This window comes from Henckelia pumila, chromosome 3 (assembly GCF_033568475.1).
Source record: "Henckelia pumila isolate YLH828 chromosome 3, ASM3356847v2, whole genome shotgun sequence".
In the NCBI taxonomy this organism is placed as follows: Eukaryota; Viridiplantae; Streptophyta; class Magnoliopsida; order Lamiales; family Gesneriaceae; genus Henckelia; species Henckelia pumila.
The window spans coordinates 128,879,635-128,901,972 of record NC_133122.1 but is presented as its reverse complement, the minus strand read 5'-3'; the positions used below and the strand labels follow the sequence as shown (position 1 = coordinate 128,901,972).

Here is a 22,338-nt window from a genome sequence, read left to right as displayed (position 1 = left end):
AGCATATCCCAAGAAGATACACTTTCTGGATTTGGAATCCAACTTCGATATTTCTTGTTCATTGTACAACACGTACACCGGACTTTCAAATGTATGTAACCGAGAATAATCAGCTGGATTTCCAGTCCACACCTCCATTGGAGTCTTCAAATCAATCGCCACTGAAGGAGAACTATTGATGATATAAGAAGAGGTTTTGACTGCTTTTGCCCAAAATGACTTGTCTAGACCCGCAGTAATCAACATGACCCTTTTCTGTCCAACAAAGTTCTGTTCATCCGCTCTGCCACTCCATTCTGCTGAGGCGTGTAAACCGTCGTGAACTGCCTTTTGATGCCCTCATGCTGACAAAATGAATCAAACTCATCACTGGTATATTCTCCTCCATTGTCTGTCCTCAAACACTTGATTTTCTTTTCAAAATCAAGTTCAACCCGTGCTTTGAAAACTTTGTAGACTTCAAAAACATCTGACTTCTTCTTGATTGGATACACCCAACATCTCCTTGAGAAATCATCAATAAACGAGACAAAGTATCTTGCTCCTCCTAGGGATACCACTAGTGCTTGCCAAACATCAGAATGAATCAGCTCCAATATTCCTTTACTCTTGGCAGTAGGCATGCCAAATTTCAATCTGTGTTGTTTACTGGTAACACAATGCTCACAAAAGGGTAGAATCACTTTTGTAACCCCCGACAACAGCTCCTATTCTGAGAGAATATTCATTCCTCGTTTTGACATATTCCCGAGATTTCTATGCCACAACACTGTTGATTCTTCTCCCGAACCAAATAGATGCAACAGCTAGTTCCACCTCTTTGTGTGTTTCTCCCATCAGTACATACATATTTGCAGCAACCTTTTCCGCCTTTATAACTACAAGCGCACCTTTCACAATCCTCATGATCCCTTTCTTTACACGTATTTCACACCCACTATCATCCAACTGCCCCAACGACAAAAGATTCTTTGTTAGGCCCTTCACATGTCGTACCTCATGTATGGTGCGAATAGTGCCATCAAACATTTTGATTTTGATGGTACCGACCCCAGTGATTTCCAAGACATTATCATTTTCCATGAATACAGATCCTTCTGAGACTGGTTCATACTGATTGAACCATTCTCTCCTTGACGTCATATGCCACGTCGCTCCTGAATCCATAATCCATGCATCACAAAATTTGTGTCTGCCTTCCGCAACTGTTGCTGCTTCGTTGAATAATATTTCACCACTTCTTGAAGTACTGGCCACATTTCCTTGAGATCCCTTTTCGATGCTCTTTGTACACTCTCTCTTGAAGTGCCCTTTACCGCCACATTTAAAGAAGTAAATATTCTTCTTCTTACTTCTTGACTTGGATCTACCATATCTATGGCTCCCACTGGAGTCACAATCTGTCAATCTTCCTCTCATCATCGGTAAAGCCTCAGCTTGCTTTGACTTTGCCAACCTATCTTTCTTGTTCCTTCGACGACTCTCTTCTCCAAAAACCGCAGTTAAGAATTAAGACGTCGTCAAATTTAAATTATCCGAAAGAACATTGTCGATAAAATTGATGATGAGCTGATCATATGAATCTAGTAAACTCTGAAGTAGAAGCTCCGCACGTTATTTTTCATCTATTTTATGCCCCATAGACGTGAGCCAAGAAAATAGAGTATTCACTGTGTTGATATGGTCGGTCATCGATGAGGATTCTGAAAGAGTTGATGCCCCGTTAGCCAACTTGTGGCTAAGGGCTTTGAGAGTCTCTTTTTGTAAACAATCTTTGTTTAATATAATATACGTTCTTTAAATGGCATTCACTTTATCTTATTATTATATAATGATATACTATTGCTATTTTGATAAAGACCTTGAATATACTAAATTAAGATGAAATAGTGAATATAGAGAGATAACTGTCATGAAACACATCTTATGTTCACTATATATTCTAAACAGTTCCTAGTCAATTGAGCCATCCACAAATAAGGATAAGGATCGCTCGAGATTGAGACTAGCATTTGCGATGCCGAGTACCATGTTTCATTGGTATGGAACATAGAGATGTTCGAAGCATGCAAATGGATATTCATATGATGAATGATCGAACTACCCTATTTGGACTTTCCAAGTGGTTATCACTTATCGAGTGGATATAGTCCGCGGTTTTGGTTGTACACCATTAGTCCTTACTACTTGAAACATCATGGAGACTCTATATGCTAGTACTGTACTTTGACTCATTTACCAACTCTATTGGGGTCATCAGGTGTCGGGATTGGGTGCAGTTACGACACATATAGGAGTCGATGCTTTATTGTCAAGGATTCACCACATGCTTGCAAGCGTGGATATCCTATGCGATCTGAGGAGATATTAGTGTGACAAATCTCTGGCCAGAGTACATGATGTGCTTTAAGAAATGGTTTCTTAGTAGCACATGCGATGTCACTATTTGATCTTCAAGATGCATTGCATAGTTATCGAATCTCGAACGACTCTCGTTGTACCAATGGTTGTTGATTTGATCGGGATATATGGATGAAGGGACCGTACTGTACGCTAACCAAAATCTACTGGTTCTTGCAGGTACTATCAGTGATACCTAGGGAATCATGGGGCGATGTTGCTAGACGCTCTTACCATGATTCGATGGGCAAGTCGGAAATTGTTGTTCCGAGTCACAAGGAGTTGTGAGCCCATGGCTAGCTGTATCCCTGAACCATTGAGGGTCACACAAGTAATGGATTTCTAATCCCCGTTGAGATAATTAAATTTTAAGAGTTAAATTTAGTGGATAAAGAAGTAGGACTTCTTATTTAAAAGTAGAGGGAGTAAGATTTCCTAAAATGACATATTGATGGACATTTTTGGAAACCACTGAATTCGGATTCAGAAATTTTGTCTTGACTTTAAAAGATGCAGAAATAGTTTCTGTGCACATTGGTGAAATTGGTTTATCAATCTGAGTCACGATGAATTTTATATTAATTTTTGAACATGCGGGCTTTGCTTGTCAGGCTTGAACTTATGACTAATGGGCCCTAAGCTGTTAGCAGCCCACATTATAAATAAGTTATTGTAGTACAGAAATTGACACAATCAAGGTCATAATTTCGAAAACCTAGAGAGCTTTGTCTCAAGGAATTCAGCCGCCCCCCTTTCCTCTACTGTGTTCGAAAATCAGTCTGTGAATTTTTGAATTTGCAGTCTGATTTAACAGATCATATCTGTTCTATCTCATCGTAGAAACTTTTGATAGAATTTCTAGTGCAGTCTATCAGAGGGATTAAACCTCTGTTCATGGACCTGATTGAAGAAAAGTTCGTTCATCAGTTCCTGGGATATACAACAAGAGCAGATTAATCTGTTGGTGTCCATAATCTCGCTTCGAGATTTTAAGTAAAATTTACATTGTTTAAATTTTATGTTATCAATTTTAATCGTAAGAAAGTGATACCCATGATATGGAATTGTTCCATATAAAATTTTAAAACTTCCGCTGCAAGTATCACTTTCTTTTTCGATCCGGAGAACGACCGTGTTCCAACAGTGGTATCAGAGCCAGGCTGTTCTCGGATTTTACGATTAAAATATTGTTCAATTGTACAAGCTTCGATTTTTCAGAAAAATAAAACGAAGAAATTTTTTTTAATTTTCCGGGGGACTGCCCGCTGCCCTGCGCGCAGATTGTCTGCGCGCAGCTGGGCCGCAGATGCGGCCCAGCAGCCTAGCGTGCTGGGCTAGGGCAAACGTTGCCCTAGCCCAGCGCGCAGCTGGGCCGCACCATGCGGCCCAGCGAAGGGCTGGGCCCCCGGCCCGAATGTCGGGGACTGCCCGGGATCGTCCCGGGCAGCCCAGAAAAATTAAAATTTTATTTTTTTGAAATTTTGAATTTCGGCCCGTTAATTGTTATCGGGCCCAGTTTTTGGCCCAATTTAAAATTGTTTCAGTTGGTCCACGAGGCAATGGGTCAAAATTGTTTGAGCCCAAAATTTTTAAGAAAATTAATTTTTGGATAAATTTTGAATTTTGGAAATTTATAAATTTAATCCAATAAATTAAATCTTTAATTATTAATTTTGGTACAATTGATAATAAAATATAATTTTATGTATAAAATTGGATTTTATATGTAAAATATGATTTTATGGATAAACTAGATAAAATATGAATTTATATATAAAATAAGATTTTATGTATGAAATATGATTTTATCTATTTAAATTTTATTGCCATTGCATGTTATCCAATGAATTAATTTGGAATTAAAATTATTGGATAAGGATGATCGATTTCCATGACCAATATTATAGGTGTATGTTAGGTTGTCTACATTTGGTTTTATTATTGTTGTTGTGTTTTATTAATGGGTCTGGTTTATGGCCCAATATGAATTCTCATATGTAATATAAGTGGGCCTGGTTTATGGCCCGTTCCCACCCTTAAAATATGTATCCCCTACTTGTCATCAAAATTTATTGTAAATTTATAAGACTCAGTGGGAGATAAAGATTTGAAGACAAAGGTGGGCCCAACAGACAATAAAGATCGAAGAAATGTAAATTGGAAGCTCAGTGTAATAGGATTGCATTGCATACTTGCATATTACCTAGGATTGGACTTAGACTCGTGATTGGCAACCACGGGTCGATTAGTAATGGAATCGATCATCCTAAAATAATATATGATATTATTGTTGTATGCATATTTAGACTAAATTGTATGAATCCCGCAAGCATACAAATTTTGAATGATGAGACAAATTTTTCGAAATTAAAATCCCTCATTTTAAATATGATTTAAAATTGATATCAAGATAAACAAAAGGGCATTTAAATATTGTTTAAATATTCCTACCTTCCATCAACGATCAATGTATGAGATGCTACCCGCAGATACGGTCCGGCTCATATTATTGGGGGGCCCGTTCGTCGGAAAGTTGTACATTGGATCGACACATGTTGTAAGTTGGGTGGAACTCCCATGGGATTGGCTCATATTATTGGGGATCCACATGGCGACCGTCCATCACAACTTAATATTGATGAGTCATCTTGACATGTCACAATAAACGGCGTCATATTATTGGGCCCTTACTGGACATGAGGTAAATAACATGGGGATTGTTTTGAAATTGGGCTCTACCTTTTGAAGAGCATGGTTGGCTGATATTATTCGGGACCATGTTTTGTCAATTGGGCTCCATGTTCCCACTAAAGAAAATAATTTTCTCGTTTTCACTAGAGGGTGGTGGAATCGTCAAAATAGTGGGAGTGTAATTCATAAAATTAAACTCGCCTTATTTTATGTCTTAGTAAATTAATTAAACAATCACTGATTATTGTCTGTTTCTTTTTAGTATTTCATTAAGATGAATTCGCGCAATCCACTATTCTCTATTCTCGAACAAAATAAACTGACTGGCGCAAATTATACGGAATGGTTCCGTAAGTTGAAGATTGTCTTGACCTCGGAAAAGATGTTCTACGTGTTAGAGAAATCTCCTCCGATGGAAGCACCAGCTGATATAATTCCGGAAGAGTTGGCCAAACTTGATAAATGGTGGGACCATGATATCAAGGCCAAATGCTATATGCAAGCTTCGATGTCTGATGAACTCCAGAGGCGATGCTGACATTCACGTACAACTCAAGGAACTTTTTGGGGCTCAATCAAGAGCTGAAAGGTTCGCTATTGTAAAAGAGTTAATGACGTGTCGCATGCGTGAAGGGACTTCGGTCCGTGATCATGGGGTACGCGTGATTTGGCTCATTCAGAAGTTGGTAACGCTTGAATTGGTATTGGAGCATGAACTCAATGTGGACTTATTACTTCTCTCTCTTCCTTCATCGTTTGATGGTTTTGTGGTAAATTTCAATATGAACAAGATAAAGGCCTCCCTTGAAGAGATGGTCAATATGCTTGTAAGTTATGAAACCACTTTAAAGAAGGATAAACCGGTTCTCTTGGTGGGCTCCTCTTCTTTTGCTAAGAAGGGGTCAAGTACAAAGGGTAAGAAACGTTCTGCCCCATCCAAAAAAACCGGACCCGAGAAGAAGAACAAGACAAAGGCTTCAAACGTGGAAAAATCCAAGGATGTTTGCCATCACTGCAAAAAAACCCGGTCATTGGAAACGTAAATGCAAGGAATATCTCGAGCAGTTGCGAACTGCGAAGGGTATGTTTTATATTGAAACAAATGTTTCACTTAATACTACTTCTTGGATATTGGATACCGGATGTGGATCTCACATTTGCAATTATTTGCAGGTGATGACAAGAAGTCGCAATCTTAGGATGGGTGAGACCCAGCTGAGGCTCGGAAATGGTTCTCGAGTTGAAGCCAAAGCTGTGGGAGACATTTGTTTAATTTTGCAGAATGATTTTAAGTTATTTTTGAGAGATGTTTTATATGTGCCAGATTTGGTTAAAAACATTATTTCTATTTCTATGCTTGATAGAGATGGTTTTTCTTGCAATTTTGTGAATGAGATTTGCAATATTTACAAGAATGAATTTTTAATTGGATGTGGACAACTTGAAAACGATCTATATAACTTAAAATTAAAAGACGTTCTAATTAATTATGTTGATAAACCGGTAACAACAAATAAAAGAAAAATTGATAATCAAAACCCGGCAAACCTTTGGCATGCTAGGCTAGGTCATGTTTCCTCAAGAAGGATGAACAAGCTAGTGGGAGAGGGCATGTTTGATATGTCTGATATTAACTCTCTACCTACTTGTGAGTCTTGCTTGAAAGGAAAAATGACTAAATCTCCTTTCAAAGGAAAACCTGAGCGTAGTCAAAATCTATTGGATTTGATCCATACAGATGTTTGCGGACCATTTAGTATTGGTACAAAATTTGGTCACACCTACTTCATTACTTTTACTGATGATTATTCTAGGTATGGGTACTTATATTTGATGAAATATAAGTCTGAATCATTTGAAAAGTTCAAAGAATTCAAGGCTGAAGTAGAAAACAAACTAGGTAAGAGTATTAAAGCACTTCGATCAGATCGAGGTGGAGAATACTTAAGTACCGAGTTCTTGGATTATCTAAAAGAGAATGAGATTCTCTCTCAGTGGACTCCTCCTATGACACCTCAGCTGAATGGTGTTTCGGAGCGTCGCAATCGAACCTTGTTGGACATGGTTCAATCTATGATGAGCTTCACTGAGCTCCCACCTTCGTTTTGGGGATATGCTCTTGAAACGGCGGTATTGTTGTTGAACAACGTCCACACTAAAGCAGTGGACAAAACACCATACGAGTTATGGAATGGCAAAGCTCCTAAGTATTCGTACTTGAGGATTTGGGGATGTCCTGCTTACGTGAAGCAGACAGTGGGAGATAAGTTGGATAGTCGATCCACCTTATGTTATTTTGTAGGGTATCTGAAGAATTCAATCGGATATTATTTTTATCATCCTACTGAAACAAAAGTGTTTGTTTCAAGGAATGTCACCTTCTTGGACAAGGAGTTCTTATTGGATAAGAAAGGCAAGATGATGGAACTCGAAGAAATTCGAGAAGAACCCGAGATACAAAATAACGATCCTATACCTCAAGAATCATCACAAGACACGCCTATTACTAGAAGATCCGAGAGGACTTTTAGGCCTCCTATTAGATATGGTCTTCTTCTTGAAGGGGATCAAAGTGAACCCGACATTGGATGTGATCCGAGAAACTTCAAGGAAGCAATTTCTGATGCTGATTCGAATTTATGGCTTGAAGCTATGCAGTCGGAAATAGACTCGATGCATGCAAACCATGTTTGGTCTTTAGTAGATCCTCCCGATGGAATAGTTCCAATAGGGTGTAAATGGATCTACAAGAGAAATCTTGGGCCTGATGGTAAGGTACTGACCTACAAGGCACGATTGGTTGCAAAAGGTTATACTCAAAGACAAGGAGTTGACTATGATGAAACCTTTTCACCAGTCGCAATGTTCAAGTCCATAAGAATCCTTATTGCCATAGCAGCTTGGTATGACTACGAGATATGGCAAATGAATGTGAAGACTGCATTTCTTAATGGAAACATTAAGGAAGAAATCTATATGATGCAGCCCGAGGGATTCACATCCATGGTAAGTGAGCATAAGGTATGTAAGCTTCAGATATCGATATATGGTCTCAAACAGGCATCAAGAAGTTGGAACCAGAAATTTGATGAAACAATAAAGGACTTTGGTTTCATCAAGAACCCGGAGGAACCGTGCGTGTACAAGAAAGTAGTTAAGGATGCTGTGACATTCTTAGTACTTTATATTGATGACATTTTACTCATTGGGAATGATGTAGGGATGTTGCAGTCAACAAAGATATGGTTGTCAGGTAGATTCTCGATGAAGGATTTGGGTGAGGCATCCTATATTCTAGGGATACAGATCTATAGAGATAGATCTAAGAGAATGATAGGACTTACTCAAGCTACCTACATCGACACTATATTGAAAAGGTTTTCAATGGATGAGTCCAAGAGAGGACATCTACCTATGTGTCATGGAGTCTCTCTATCCAAGTCTATGTGTCCCAAGACTGACGAAGAGATAGAGAAAATGACACACATACCATATGCGTCAGCCATAGGGAGTATCATGTATGGGATGATATCTACCAGACCGGATGTGGCATTTGCTCTGAGTGTCACGAGCAGATATCAAGCCAATCCCGGTCAAATGCATTGGAAAGCCGTGAAGGATATTCTTAAGTACTTGAGAAGAACTAAGAATGTATTCATGGTTTATGGAGGAAGAGAACTGAAATTGGAAGGCTATACCGACTCTAGCTTCCAAAGTGATGTGGATGACTCGAAGTCAACCTCTGGATTTGTGTTCATGCTCAATGGCGGTGCTGTCTCTTGGAAGAGTTCCAAGCAGGACACCACCGCGGATTCCACCACTGAGGCAGAATACATTGCGGCATCAGCTGCTGCTAAAGAGGCCGTTTGGATGAGGAATTTTGTCCAAGAGTTGGGCGTTATTCCTGAAGCTGTTGGTCCAATCCCGGTGTACTATGACAACACGGGTGGCGTTGCTCAGGCAAAGGAACCAAGGTCTCATCAAAGATCCAAACACGTACTGAGGAAATACCACATCATCCGGGAGATCGTGGAAAGAGGAGACATCACTGTCGAGAGAGTGGCCTCTGCAGACAATATCGCTGATCCACTTACTAAGCCCTTTCCAGGACCATTATTTGACAAACATCGCGAAGCAATGGGAATACGTAGTATGACTAGTTGGCTTTAGGGAAAGTGGAAGATTGAAAGAGTTGATGCCCCGTTATCCAACTTGTGGCTAAGGGCTTTGAGAGTCTCTTTTTGTAAACAATCTTTGTTTAATATAATATACGTTCTTTAAATGGCGTTCACTTTATCTTATTATTATATAATGATATACTATTGCTATTTTGATAAAGACCTTGAATATACTAAAGTAAGATGAGATAGTGAATATAGAGAGATCACTGTCATGAAACACATCTTATGTTCACTATATATTCTAAACAGTTCCTAGTCAATTGAGCCGTCCACAAATAAGGATAAGGATCGCTCGAGATTGAGACTAGCATTTGCGATGTCGAGTACCATGTTTCATTGGTATGGAACATAGAGATGTTCGAAGCATGCAAATGGATATTCATATGATGAATAATCGAACTACCCTATTCGGACTTTCCAAGTGGTTATCATTTATCGAGTGGATATAGTCCGCGGTTTTGGTTGTACACCATTAGTCCTTACTACTTGAAACATCATGAAGACTCTATATGCTAGTACTGTACTTTGACTCGTTTACCGACGCTATTGGGGTCATCAGGTGTTGGGATTGGGTGCAGTTACGACACATATAGGAGTCGATGCTTTGTTGTCAAGGATTCACCACATGCTTGCGAGCGTGGATATCCTATGCGATTTGAGGAGATATTATTGTGACAAATCTCTGGCCAGAGTACATGATGTGCTTTAAGAAATGGTTTCTTAGTAGCACATGCGATGTCACTATTTGATCTTCAAGATGCATTGCATAGTTATCGAATCTCGAACGACTCTCGTTGTACCAATGGTTGTTGATTCGATCGGGATATATGGATGAAGGGACCGTACTGTACGCTAACCAAAATCTACTGGTTCTTGCAGGAACTATCAGTGATACCTAGGGAATCATGGGGCGATGTTGCTAGACGCTCTTACCATGATTCGATGGGCAAGTCAGAAATTCTTGTTCCGAGTCACAAGGAGTTGTGAGCCCACGGCTAGCTGTATCTCTGAACCATTAAGGGTCACACAAGTAATGGATTTCTAATCCCCGTTGAGATAATTAAATTTAAAGAGTTAAATTTAGTGGATAAATAAGTAGGACTTCTTATTTAAAAGTAGAGGGAGTAAGATTTCCTAAAATGACATACTGATGGACATTTTTGGAAACCACTGAATTCGGATTCAGAAAATTTGTCTTGACTTTAAAAGATGCAGAAATAGTTTCTGTGCACATTGGTAAAATTGGTTTATCAATCTGAGTCACGATGAATTTTATATTAATTTCTGAACATGCGGGCTTTGCTTGTCAGGCTTGAACTTATGACTAATGGGCCCTAAGCTATTAGCAGCTACATTATAAATAAGTTATTGCAGTACAGAAATTGACACAATCAAGGTCATAATTTCGAAAACCTAGAGAGCTTTGTCTCAAGGAATTCAGCCGCCCCCCTTTCCTCTACTGTGTTCAAAAATCAGTCTGTGAATTTTTGAATTTGCAGTCTGATTTAACAGATCATATCTGTTCTATCTCATCGTAGAAACTTCTGATAGACTTTCTAGTGCAGTCTATCAGAGGGATTAAACTTCTGTTCGTCGACCTGATTGAAAAAAAGTTCGTTCATCAGTTCCTGAGATATACAACAAGAGCAGATTAATCTGTTGGTGTCCATAATCTCGCTTCGAGATTTTAAGGTAAAATTTACATTGTTTAAATTTTATGTTATCAATTTTAATCGTAAGAATTTGATACCCATGATATGAAATTGTTCCATATAAAATTTTAAAACTTCCGCTGCAACAGGTATCACTTTCTTTTTCGATCCGAAGAACGACCGTGTTCCAACAGATTCCACCATCCGAAGAGTATAAAGCTTTTTCTTTATGAAAATTTTGTTGTGCAGTGACTTGACCTCGTACATTTTTGTCAGATTATCCCAAATAACTTTTGCATTTTTTATTTCAGAGATACTTGAAAAAACTTTATCCGCTATAGCCAAGTGCAAATTGGCAACAACATTGTGATTCATCTTATTCCACTTTTGATCATCCGTGATTTCCGCCGGCCTATCTCTAATAGCTGTCAAGCAATGCTCCTTTGTCAAAATTTTTTGCACCTTCAATTTTCACAGCAAAAAATTGCTCCCATTGAACTTTTCTATCTCGTACTTTTCCATCATCTTGAATACAATAATCCTGCCTTATAAAATCTTCAAAAAATCTTTTCTGATGTGGAAGATCAGTCAAAGCTGCAACCAAAGTGCATACTCAGAATTTTAATAAATTTTATGCCAAGGCTTTGATACCACTTGTTGGTCCCAGGTGCGGCATCACGAGATAGAAAATATGAAAATTGAAGAATGAATAGAAACCAAGATTTACGTTGAAAATCCCCAAAATATATTAGGGTAAAAACCACGGGCAAGAGCAAAAAATTACACTATAATATTTGGAGAATTACAACCTCTCTCTGTATTTTCCAAAGAGACATCCACTCTCTTATACAGGAGAAAACCTATCTCACAAATATATTGTGAGACCTCGATTCCAAACAACTAATCTCGGGATTAAACAATAATAAGGCATACAATAACCAAAGGTTAAAAGCAATAAGATTTTTTTTTTTGAAATAGTGCCTCGCTCGATCGGTAAGATCTTACCGATCGAGCGAGCCAAAAACCCAAAAGGTTCTGCCCGAGAAAACCAGCCCTCGCTCGATCCATAAGATCTTGCGGAGCGAGCGAGCCACAAAATTTCCAAAACAAAAACTGCATCAAAATGCCCTCGCTCGATCCGCAAGATCTTGCGGATCGAGCGGTGACAGAAACAGAGCAAAACAGCAGAAATCATGCTAGAACTTGAGTCCAAAACCAACAACATTTTATCATGCATTACAATCACAAGTTCTCCAAATAATACATGAAATTCTAGGGTTACACAACCGCTCAAAAGTATTGGATTTGTAACGACAAACTTTCAACACAGCTTGCATAAACAATACAATAACATAACGAAGTTCGATATCTAAACATGTTCAAATACAACTAGGTAGACATGCTGACACGACTTCTAAACCGAGTCTCACTACTAGCTCTCCCTCTTGTTGCTAACCAGGCCTTCGCTGACTTGGTCTTGCCCCACCTGTTGCCAAGTACACATACAAAACAAAGCAACAGCCGGATAAACCGGTGAGAAAGATAATCCCAGTAAAAGCAACATAGCAAATAATAAATTCAATAAACATGCTTTCAAGGTAACAAGTAATCAATGTTAACGTAATGAATGCATGTCTTTAAAACGGGTTATCAAATCTGATAAACGAGGGATTGCTGCTGTGCTTTTGGGATCCCGAGGATGAGATCACGTAACGACTCACCGACTCTCCCAATCGAGGTGGTGCCACGTATCCCACTCCTCTAGACTTTGAGCAACTATAATGAGTATGCTAGCACCAGGCGAAACGACTACGACCTAGGCCACTCAATCATAGTTCCCAAACGTCTAAACAAAAAGGGGCGGTTCTGCCCGCTAGAAACAAGATTGGCTCAAGATGAATGCATATCAAAACATAAACATAAGCCACATAAACAACTCAAATAACAACCAAAATACAAGTTCCACATGCTAGAACAAGTATTAATGCAATATGTGATTTGAAAGGAAAACTCGAGAACCAACAGTCCCGAGTATGCTATCCCGCTACAATGACTGCTTTTACCTTTCAAGGCAGTAGTTCCAACTTCTGGAAAGCTACAATAAAAGATTGTATCAACATCTATACAACCTAATCAACAAACGACGACTCAAGGAAAACTCTTTACCGATCTTCGTCCAACTCTTGACGAACAATGCTGCTAACACGGGCTTGACAAACTCCAAACGAATCTGTCCAGATGAAATACAAGATCAATAACCAAGATCAACTTACAAGACAAGTTCAACAACTTCAAAAACGGGTCAAATCTCCAAAACTCAAACCGACGGCATAACGGCTATAAACTGAACAAACCGACAACGCAGACAGCAGTTCAATAGCGATAACAACTCATAACAATGCTAATACAACCTTAACAAGGCAATCCCAACAAACCTCAAAATCATTATTTTCGAAAATGGCTTCCAAAAATCACAACAAATCCGAACGTCGCTCTAATTCAAAATCGACAGATAATAAACGAGCAGAACTCTGCTAAGAACAACATACTAGAATCTAGATCGATTCTAACAACCTCCGAAAAACAAAACATATCCGATCGGAGAAATACTTACGGTATAACGGAGCTCTCACTGCAGTGATCACTAATCTGCCTTCAGAAATAATTTCCAACGGTTGGATCGAGCGCGGACTGAAATCTAGAAGCTTGGAAAAGCTTGAAGGCGTTCTAATGGAGGGAGACGGCTATGGAGGAGAAGATGAAGACTTCCCAATTCTAATCCAAGTGTAGATAATATATAAAAATCAATATTTGCATTTTAGTCCCTAAAATTTCCAAAATTTGCAAAAAGGACCCTGATCAACATCAAGTCGGCTCGTGAACTCTGTAATCTCCGATTAACTCAAATAAACTTATTTAAGATAAAAACGGGGCGTTACAATTCTCCCCCACTAAGAAGAGATTTCGTCCTCGAAATCAACGAGAACCACAACTCATAAGATAAAATAAATAACTAAAGACAGTAAGAAGAACTCACGTCATCCGAATAACTTTGGAAATCGCTGTCTCATGTCAGATTCTATCTCCCAAGTCGCTTCCTCGATTTTGTGACGGCTCCATTGCACTTTCACCAACGGAATCAACTTGGTTCTGAGTTGCCTTTCTTTCCGATCAAGGATCTGAATCGGTCGTCCAAAATAGCTCAGAGTCTCGTCTAACTCGGCTTCGTCAGGCTGAAGGATATGAGAAGGATCTGGATGATACTTTCGCAGCATAGAGACGTGAAAAACGTCGTGAATACCAGATAAAGACGGAGGAAGTGCAAGTCTGTAGGCAAGATCGCCTATCTTCTCGAGGATCTCGTACGGCCCGATGAATCTAGGAGATAACTTCCCTCTCTTTCCGAATCTGACAGTGCCTCTGAAAGGAGAAATCTTAAGGAATACACGGTCTCCCTGCTCAAAACTCAGAGGTCTACGTCTGACGTTCGCATACTTCGCCTGTCTATCCTGAGCTGACTTCATTCTAGACTGAATGACCTTAACTTGCTCTGCCATATCTCTAAGCATATCCGGTCCCAAATCTGGTGACTTGGACAAGTCATCCCAAAACAACGGAGATCGGAATTTTTTACCATACAATGCCTCAAAAGGCGCCATACCGATACTCGCTTGGAAGCTGTTGTTGTAAGAAAACTCGACAAGAGGCAAAGAATCCTGCCAACTAGTGCCAAAGTCTAGCACTACCGCTCGCAGCATATCCTCTAACGTCTGGATAGTCCGCTCTGACTGTCCATCCATCTGAGGATGATAAGCTGTACTCAGATGCAATCAAGTACCAAGTGCCTCCTGAAGACTAAGCTAGAAGTGCGAAGTGAATCTAGGATCTCTGTCTGAAACGATTGACTTCGGCACACCATGCAATCTCACAACATTGCTAACATACAACTCAGCCATCTGATCATGGCGATATGTCATCCTATACGGAATAAAACAATCAGACTTCGTCAATCGGTCGATCACTACCCAAATAGCATCGCATCCTCAAACGGATCGTGGTAGCTTCGTGAAGAAATCCATGGAAATGTGATCCTATTTCCATTCAGGAACAGATAGACTGTGCAACAGACCTCCGGGTCGCTTCCGCTCTGCTTTTACCTGCTGACAATTCAAACACCGAGATACAAACCTCGCTACGTCGCTCTTCATTCTCTTCCACCAAAACTGAATCTTCAGATCGTTGTACATCTTACGACCTCCAGGATGAACGCTGAACCGACTGCAATGAGCCTCTCGGAGGATAGGCTGTTTCAATTCCGGAATATCAGGCACAACAATATGGTTATTCACCAACAAAACATCATCTCTAACCTGGAATTCAGACTGATGTCCCGATCTGGCTTTCTCTACTGAAACCTAAATGCTCGGCTCAGACTTCTGTGCTTCTCTGATTGAAACAAACAACTTCGGCTCGGCTTGAATAGCAAACACTCTGATAGTCTCTCTATCTGTTTCAAACTCTAAACCAGAAGTGAAACAAACATCGATCAACTGAGAAACACCAATAGTAGAAAGAGATAAAGAACATAGCTTTCGGCTCAAGGCATCTGCAACTGCATTTGACTTTCCCGGATAATACTTGATTTCACAGTCGAAATCCTTCAACAGATCTAACCATATTCTCTGCCTCATATTCAGTTCTGCCTGTGAAAACAAGTACTTAAAGCTCTTATGGTCAGAAAAGATCTCGAAAGACTCACCATAAAGATAGTGACACCAGATCTTCAGAGCAAAGACGATCGCAGCTAGTTCAAGATCATGAACCGGATAACGAGTCTCGTGCGGTTTCAGCTGCCTCGATGCATACGCTATCACATGCTTATGCTGCATAAGAACACAACCCAAGCCTCGGTTAGAAGCATCACAATAGACTGTGAAACCTCCAGTACCCTTCGGAATAGAAAGAATCGGAGCACTGGTCAGTCTCCTCTTCAGATCAACAAAGCTAGCCTCACAATCTGCAGTCCAGACAAAAGGCGCATTATTCTGAGTCAGCTGGGTAATAGGCTTGGCAATAGACGAGAAACCCTCAATGAAACGATGGTAATAACCAGCTAAACCCATGAAGCTTTGGATCTCCGGCACTGAAGTAGGTCTAGGCCAATTCATAACCGCTTCAATCTTGCTGGGATCGACAGAAATCCCATCTTCAAAAATAATGTGACCGAGAAAGACAACTCGATCTAACCAGAATTCACACTTAGACAGCTTGGCAAACAACTGCTCAACTCGCAAAATCTGCAATACGGTCCTCAAGTGCTCTGCATGGTCAGTACGATTCTTCGAGTAGATAAGAATATCATCGATAAAGATAATGACGAACTCATCTAAATAACGCTGAAAGATACGGTTCATCAAACCCATAACAACCGCTGGAGCGTTAGTCAAACCGAACGACATGACTATAAACTCAAAATGACCATACCTCGTCCTAAATGCGGTCTTAGGAACATCTTCCTCTCGCACTCTCAACTGGTGATAACCTGACCTCAGATCAATCTTAGAGTAGACAGAAGAACCCTGCAGTTGATCAAAAAGGTCATCTATTTGGGGGTAAAGGATACCTGTTCTTAACTGTAGCCTGATTCAATTGGCGGTAGTCGATACAGAGCCACATAGAACCATCCTTCTTCCGAACAAAAAGCACAGGAGCACCCCAAGGCGATACACTAGGTCTGATTTACCCCTTGGAAATCAAATCCTCAAGATGCTCCTTCAACTCTCTCAATTCAAAAAGTGTCATACGATACGGGGCTTTTGAGATAGGTTGAGTACCTGGCACTAAGTCAATGCTAAATTCGATTTCTCGAATAGGTGGCAAACCTGGAACATCTTCCGGGAACACATCAGCAAATTCTCTAACCACCGGTAAATCTACCAAAGTTGGGCTAGATTTCAGTACGTCAACTGCATACACCAAAAATCCTTCTGCACCTTTCTGTAGCAAACGAGTCATAGATAACACTGAAATCAAAGGAATTCTAGATCGAGAACCCTTACCAAAGAATTTCCACTCATCTGCCATTTCAGGTCTGAACCTGACAAATTTCAGAAAATAATCGACTGTTGCCCTGTACTTGGTTAAAGCATCTATACCGACAATACAATCAAAATCTGACAGTCCAAGTACAATACAGTCGAATTCTAACAAATTTCCTTCAAAACACAGTTCACAGTTCCTGACTAATCGGACAGAAACAATTCCTCCACCCAAAGGTAAAGTAACAGCTACTACTGTAGGCAACAACTCAGTAGGCAAAGCATGCAATAACACAAATTTCTCAGAGATAAAGGAATGGAAAGCATCTGTATCTATCAAGACATGAGCAGAATAACCAAAAATCGAACAGTTACCTGCTATAGCATCGTCAGGTGCTGCTTGAGCCTGATCCTCTATCAGAGCAAAGACTCGTGCTTGCTGTCTCGAAGGCTGATTTGCACTGGTAATACCTCCCTGTCTGTTCTGCTGCTGCTGAGGTTAGAAAGAGTGAACTGCAGAAGACTGCCTCTCAGGCTGAGCTGCAGGTCTAGATGAACTCCCACTCTGAGCTCTATCTTTGTTACGCTGTGGGCACACTTTAGAGAAGTGTCCCGGTTGCTGACAGGTGTTACAATTGCCAAAGACTCCCACACACTGATCCGATGAGTGTCTTCCTCCACACTTGCTGCAGTACAAGGATGATGATCCAGAGCTCTGTCCTGAACCAAACTGTCGGGAACCACTGGAACTAGACGAACTGTTCCCCTGCCTTTTGAACTGTTTACCTCTTGCCTTGTACTGATCCTTTCTATTTCCCATACTGCTACCACCTTCATACCTCTGCTGTTGGTACTGATGCTGAGATGGTTGATTCTGATACTGAGACGGTTGGTTCTGATACTGCCTCTGCTGCTGAGGTGCCACCTGATTACCTCTTTGCCTCCACAAGCCTGCTTCTGCTCCCTTTGCGTGATTCATGACATCCGCAAAGTTGTTAGGCCTGTTGGTGTTAACCAACGTGAAGACGTCGGGGTTCAACCCATTTATGAACTGATCTGCCTTAGCTTCTTCATCTCCGGCAATTAGTGGTGCTAAACGCAACAGACTATCAAACTTGGCGACGTACTCTTCGATGTTCAGATTCCCTTGCTTCAAATTTGCAAACTCTGCTCCCTTATCCTTACGATACGAGATAGGGAAAAACCGCTTATAAAACTCAGATTTAAAAAGAGTCCAAGTAACTTCCGTACCTCTACTCTCAAATGCTTTCTTTGTCATGATCCACCAGCTCTTAGCACCATTACGCAGCTAATGAATTACTAACCTGATTCGGCGGTCATCGGTGTAGTCAATGGAATCAAACAACTGATCCATATCATCCAACCAACTTTCGCAGTCAACTGTATTTTTTGAACCCATCAACAACGGCGGATTGAACGACTGAAACCTCTTCAGCAAGGTTTCCATAGGAGTCGCTGAAGCATCCAACTGATCAATTTCAGTGCTAGCTTGCTCAGTCGCAGGGATAACTGGCGGTGTGTTTCTGTTTATTACTCGACGAGGACCCATCTGATAATCAAAGGTTAGGACACAAGATATCTCAATCGCTACTGTCAGTGCCCTTACAACCACTTAGAATACCGGATACCAGTCGATAACAGAAACAGTTATATCTCAAGTAGATCATGCTTTATAAATTAAATCACATAACCATGTAATTCAATAATTCTCAATAATAAAGCATGCTCGCATGGAATTAAGTACACAGTTAAAATAATTCAAACACATGCGAGGAGCTAATACACGCAGACTCGATCTACCCCGCTCACTCTAGTTCAACCAAGAATCTTAACGCTTTGATACCACTTAATGTGAGACCTCGATTCCAAACAACTAATCTCGGGATTAAACAACAATAAGGCATACAATAACCAAAGGTTAAAAGCAATAAGATTTTTTATTTTTTTTTTGAAATAGTGCCTCGCTCGATCGGTAAGATCTTACCGATCGAGCGAGCCAAAAACCCAAAAGGTTCTGCCCGAGAAAACCAGCTCTCGCTCGATCCGTAAGATCTTGCGGATCGAGCGAGCCACAAAATTTCCAAAACAGAAACTGCATCAAAATGCCCTCGCTCGATCTGCAAGATCTTGCGGATCGAGCGGTGACAGAAACAGAGCAAAATAGCAGAAATCATGCTAGAATTTGAGTCCAAAACCAACAACATTTTATCATGCATTACAATCACAAGTTCTCCAACTAATACATGAAATTCTAGGGTTACACAACCGCTCAAAAGTATTGGATTTGTAACGACAAACTTTCAGCACAGCTCGCATAAACAATACAATAACATAACGAAGTTCGATATCTAAACATGTTCAAATACAACTAGGTAGACATGCTGACACGACTTCTAAACCGAGTCTCACTACTAGCTCTCCCTCTTGTTGCTAACCAGGCCTTCGCTGACTTGGTCGTGCCCCAACTGTTGCCAAGTACACATACAAAACAAAGCAACAGCCGGATAAACCGGTGAGAAAGATAATCCCAGTAAAAGCAAATAGCAAGTAATAAATTCAATAAACATGCTTTCAAGGTAACAAGTAATCAATGTTAACGTAATGAATGCATGTCTTTAAAACGGATTATCAAATCTGATAAACGAGGGATTGCTGTTGTGCTTTTGGGATCCCGAGGATGAGATCACGTAACGACTCACCGACTCTCCCAATCAAGGTGGTCCACGTATCCCACTCCTCTAGACTTTGAGCAACTATAATGAGTATGCTAGCACCAGGCGAAACGACTACGACCTAGGCCACTCAATCATAGTTTCCAAACATCTAAACAAAAAGGGGCGGTTCTGCCCGCTAGAAACAAGATTGGCTCAAGATGAATGCATATCAAAACATAAACATAAGCCACGTAAACAACTCAAATAACAACCAAAATACAAGTTCCACATGCTAGAACAAGTATTAATGCAATATGTGATTTGAAAGGAAAACTCGAGAACCAATAGTCCCGAGTATGCTATCCCGCTACAATGACTGCTTTTACCTTTCAAGGCAGTAGTTCCAACTTCTGGAAAGTTACAATAAAAGATTGTATCAACATCTATACAACCTAATCAACAAACGACGACTCAAGGAAAACTCTTTACCGATCTTCGTCCAACTCTTGACGAACAATGCTGCTAACACGGGCTTGACAAACTCCAAACAAATCTGTCCAGATGAAATACAAGATCAATAACCAAGATCAACTTACAAGCCAAGTTCAACAACTTCAAAAACGGTTCAAATCTCCAAAACTCAAACCGATGGCATAACGGCTATAAACTGAACAAACCGACAACGCAGACAGAAGTTCAATAGCGATAACAACTCATAACAATGCTAATACAACCTTAACAAGGCAATCCCAACAAACCTCAAAATCATTATTTTCGAAAATGGCTTCCAAAAATCACAACAAATCCGAACGTCGCTCTAATTCAAAACCGACAGATAATAAACGACCAGAACTCTGCCAAGAACAACATACTAGAATCTAGATCGATTCTAATATCCTACGAAAAAAAAAACATATTCGATCGGAGAAATACTTACGGTATAACGGAGCTCTCACTGCAGTGATCACTAATCTGCCTTCAGAAATAATTTCCAACGGCTGGATCGAGCTCGGACTGAAATCTAGAAGCTTGGAAAAGCTTGAAGGCGTTCTAATGGAGGGAGACGGCTATGGAGGAGAAGATGAAGACTTCCCAATTCTAATCCAAGTGTAGATAATATATAAAAATCAATATTTGCGTTTTAGTCCCTGAAATTTCCAAAATTTGCAAAAAGGACCCTGATCAACATCAAGTCAGCTCGTGAACTCTGTAATCTCCGATTAACTCAAATAAACTTATTTAAGATAAAAACGGGGTGTTACATATATATAGAAATATATTGAAGAGAAGAAAAACACTCAAGAACTGAAGAATTGTTCAAGCTCTGGGATACTTGAAATGCTGAGGGAAGAGCTCTATTTATAGAGATGATCCCTCGGTATAAACTCAGCAACACAAATTCAAATTTGCTTTGTATTTGGACATGCATTTAATGCATGTCCCCTAATCACTTTGCCGACTACAAAACCCATCTCCATTTTTTTTTCTCCTCAAGTTTTCAGTACAGAATGATATGATATATATATATATATATATATAGGAATTTAACAGTGATTGAGAATGACCAATAAAGAAAATATTGAATTCGTCCTTTAAACTAGGATCCTAATTCGTAACAAAGAATTCAACAAACCGAAATCTGTGAAAAAATTGGGATTTTACTAAAAGAGAAATTTTATAGACAGAAAAAAAAATCAACATCATCCTTTTAGCATGTGAAACAGAGACCCGTAAGCTAGCTTCCAAGAATCAGTAATGACAAAAAATAAAGCAATAAACTTACCACACCTTACATGATCTTTAACCCTAGTGACGACCCCTTTGCTTATCCAATCTAGCTAGCTTCCGAGAATCAGTTCTCTTATTCTGCACATCATAAGAACAAATTGAGATCATAAACCACTCCATGAAAATCTGACCATAGTATTTAAAAGCAAACGATCCTCCTTGTCTATGGATTGCCCTACTTTTCTGAGCTTATACACAAGAATCAAGATCTTGGAGCAAGGCTACACAGATGGAATCAAATACACGAATCAGAAAATGAATAACAGCTACACAGATGGAATCAAATACAAGAATCATAAAATGAAACAAAACAATTTCATCGAATAAAAAATAAAACAAAATGATTTCATTTTAAAACAAAAAACAACGAGTCTTTGCCTTGCATGACATGATGGGTTTGGTGGCGATGCAGCGTCATAAAAGGAGAAAAAATAGGGCTCGTGAGAGAAAACTCAGCTGGAACGCAATGACCCAATTCGTGGCTTTTTATGACCCGCGTTTTCTTTTAAAAAAATCAAAAACACCTTTCAAAACACCATTTTTTAAAAAATATTTTTAAGATCATTTTAAAAAATTTTATCAAACACAAATTTTAAATATTTTAAATTTATAAAACACTAAAAACATTTTCTAAAAACACGTCCAAACGGAGCCGTAATATCTTCCATAAGACAAAATTCTGTGTAAATTGAGTGAAGATTTCCTGTGACATTGGGAACCCAGTAATTGTAAGACGAGACCGTGCTAATCTAAAATTATCATGTATGAAATTTGAGATAAATCCAATTAATGAAAAGTAAATTGGTATATGAACAATTTGAAAATTGAACTTTTGTTAAAATCTGATTGATAAATAATATAATGAATGGATTCCAATGAATTTTTAGTGAATAAAAGTGTATAATGACCATTT

The 22,338-nt window shown here is 39.5% G+C and overlaps 1 long non-coding RNA gene across 1 annotated transcript in view; it reads right to left on the bottom strand.

Annotated features, from left to right (window-relative positions):
- Positions 1 to 21,700, bottom strand: part of LOC140893633 (uncharacterized) — a 32,156-nt gene extending 10,456 nt beyond the window's left edge. Inside the window, exon 1 of the long non-coding RNA XR_012153233.1 lies at positions 21,421 to 21,700. This is a non-coding gene — a long non-coding RNA (uncharacterized lncRNA). The remainder of the gene's footprint in view (positions 1 to 21,420) is intronic.
- Between the last annotated feature and the right edge of the window lie 638 nt (positions 21,701 to 22,338).